Raw genomic sequence first — 3399 nt, forward strand, 5'->3', positions numbered from 1 at the left:
GCTACCAGGCGGCTCACAACGCTCGCATGTTAAACGTCGCCAGTGGTGTTGCAGGCAATCGCACCGCGACGGTGCGCGAGATGAGACCGACGGGAAACCGTCGACGTCAGTCAGCGCTTAGTGAGGTATTAGATAGCCTGGACGCTCAATTCCCGTTCCGTTCAAAGCAGTGCATAGCATTATAATGGCCTGTACACGACGCTCATGCCAGCAACGTAAGGCAGAACGCTAGCCTGGCTCCGCCACCGAGGCGATTGAGCGTATAATATAGCGTTAATGGTCCGCCCACTTAGTTTTTTTTTTTTTTATGCGAAGCATACTAGCCGCACAATCACGCTCTTCCTTGCTGCGCCGCGCGCGGCCGCGTAGCTACCATATGACGTCATAACAGCTGAAAAAGTGGAGGCTCAACTCGTGCGCTCGCTTGCGGCAGCGTAGCTACATAGCCGGGTCTCAGCTCGTGCGCTCGCCTGCGGTCGCACAGATGGTACTGCGGCCTAACTCCCGCTCCTCCCGCTAGGGCACTGACGTCACAACAGCTGCAAGCCGGGCTCAACTCTTGCGCTCGCCTGCGGTCGCACAGCCGGTGCTGCGGCCTAACTCCCGTTCCTCCCGCTAGGGCACTGGCGTCATAACAGCTGTATAAAAGCGCGGCGCGCTCTCGTCGAGGCCAGTTGTATAGCGCGATGGCGGGAAAGGAAAGGGCCGCTCGTCAGGCCGCAAAGCGCAAGTTACAAAGAGCCACGGAAACGGCCGAAGAACGAGAAGTTCGGCTTGCCAAGCGACGTGCACAGTACGCGGCTAAACAGGAGCGGTCCTCCACAGAGTCCGAGGCAAAGGATGAAGTTGCGAGTGTATCTGGGAGTACTTCTACTCTAGTATGCTTCGCATCCTGGGCTTAACCTTAGCTAAGCCACAGCCATATTTTTTTTTACCCAAACGCACTCCACGTTCTTCCAAATGCTTCTAACGCTCCTCCACGCGCGAGCCGCGCATGCGCCGTCGGGAGGAACAGCGGGGCAATATATTTAGCAATATAGCGGCGGCAGCGCCAACTAGCGCCAACGGTTCGAATGCGCCTCCAGCGTCCGTATAATTGCTATCCCTATAAAACAAATGGTTGCACCAGACTGCGCATCCGTAATAGAAGTGAACGGGGAAGCGTTTATTTGCCGACGCAATTGCTACGTTGCACGGCCCTTAATTCCAGTCTGAATGGCAAAGGCACGAAATAAAAATATTGCTATTGCGCTATATTTATCAAAATATTTACCGGAAGTTACACTTTTGCGTCGCTTGCGAACGGAGGGGGTCAAGTTCACAAACAATTCTTCGTTCGTAAGTGCTGTTCGCCATCGGCCGGTCGCCTTCACTGATAAAGTGCGTCCAGCATCAGGATCGACTGTAATTTGCTCTCGGTAAATCAGTTCTAGCGTAAGAATATACTTCTAAACACGGCCCCAGGTCAGCCTGATCTCAGTTGTTTCGAAAGGAAAGATAACTTGCAGGCGAACGATGAATGCGCATGGCGGGGCGTGGTGGCTATATATACGGTGCACCGGACTTATCGCGCATGCACAAAGAAGTTATATGGCCGCTTTGGAGCAAAAAAAAAAAAGAAGTGTGGACTTTTAAAACTCAGCCCATGTTGACAAGTCCTTACGCAAGAACTTGTGAATATTAAATATTAGTGACTCTAGGAAGCAGAATTTTTTTTTTGAGGGACTGGAATATTTGTACAAGAATTCCAACAAAATTGGCAAACTTTAATTAAAAATGAAGCACGCGTAGTTTGTAAATGAGTAAATCAGCGCCAAAAACAAATATCCCGGTTCTAAAACTGTACATCTTGGAGCACATCATGCGGAGAAATCTGATAAATGAATTTACAGCTGATGTTGAATTGTTACAATCTTTACGAGGGTTTTGCAAAAGTGCTACTAACAAATTAGTGGTATACTTCAGAGCGGTGTATATTGCATCAATTTAGTCCATTTTAAATGTGTTAATAAGGGCAGCTTATGGAATGGTGATATCATTATCATTGCTGAATTATAAAGTGTTCTTCGTTTCTGAATTCTGTAATGTTTAATAAGCTTTCTTAAAACATTTGCGGCATATAACAACATATGTTGCCTACAGTCACTATATTGTAACATTCTTCTTTAGAATGCAACAAACCTCATTCAAAAGCGGTGCAGTGGTTGCCGAGAAAAACGATTCTATATGTTCCTTTGTATGCAAGTAAACGAGAAGAAAGGGGGTTAACCGAGGGGCCTGATTTTTATTAGTCATATCATAAGAAGCCAACAAACACTGACACCAAGGACAGCATAGGGAAATTACGTGTGCTGAATAAACGAAATAAAGAAACGATAAATTAATGGAAATGAAAGTGGATAAAAAAACAACTTGCCGCAGGTGGGAACCGAACCCACAACCTTCGCATTTCGCGTGCGATGCTCTACCAATTGAGCTACCGCGGCGCTGTTTTCCCATCCACTTTTCTTGGGTATTTATGTGTCCTAGTAGAACCCTGGGAGTGTTAGCCAGCGCCACCACTCACAGACCTTGGCTGCGGACGTGGAACGTCCTTTTTGACGCAGGCGTCACGAGTACGTGATCTTTTTGGGTGAAGGCAACTAGTCAATAAAACCACATATGCTACCTGAAGGCATCAATGTACCGGATTCGAGACCCTCGTTATGTAATAAACCATAAGAAAGCGGGTTAACCGAGGGGCCCGATTTTTATTAGTCATATCATAAGAAGCCAACAAACACTGACACCAAGGACAACATAGGGCAAATTACGTGTGCTGAATAAATGAAATAAAGAACCGAACCCACAACCTTCGCATTTCGCGAAGGTTGTGGGTTCGGTTCCCACCTGCGGCAAGTTGTTTTTTCATCCACTTTAATTTCCATTAATTTATCGTTTCTTTATTTCATTTATTCAGCACACGTAATTTGCCCTATGTTGTCCTTGGTGTCAGTGTTGGCTTCTAATGATTTGTATGCAGGTAGGAACTCCAGAGCTAAACGCGCGTTTCAAACAGTTTTTCCGGGTTTCGTGTCCTTCGGTGTTATCTCGCCGATTAAACCGGCTTAGAAAACGGAAATACCATGTACATATAATGTCGGCTCACAGGAATGAATGCTCATTGTTGATGTAACCTCGACATTACTGTCCATGTTATCGACAGTTTATTCATTCACAAAATACCGATAGTGCACAATCGATAACGCGAAACCGCACGACTTACCACTTCAACATAGGGCAACATAATTCTGGCGAAGTTTTCCTGTTCCCTGTGTATGAACTGAATGTTACTGATGATCTGTTATCACAATTAAGCCAAGAAATGCAGATCTATCGATCGCACTGTCAAAAGCGAGC

At 46.5% G+C, this 3399-nt stretch overlaps 1 non-coding gene across 1 annotated transcript; it reads right to left on the reverse strand.

The window, feature by feature from the left end:
- Nucleotides 1-2413: 2413 nt before the first annotated feature.
- Nucleotides 2414-2486, reverse strand: TRNAS-CGA (transfer RNA serine (anticodon CGA)). The gene has a single exon. It is a non-coding gene; the product is annotated as a tRNA-Ser (tRNA).
- Nucleotides 2487-3399: the final 913 nt, after the last annotated feature.

The sequence above is a fragment of the Dermacentor andersoni genome, chromosome 3 (genome assembly GCF_023375885.2).
Source record: "Dermacentor andersoni chromosome 3, qqDerAnde1_hic_scaffold, whole genome shotgun sequence".
NCBI lineage: Eukaryota > Metazoa > Arthropoda > Arachnida > Ixodida > Ixodidae > Dermacentor > Dermacentor andersoni.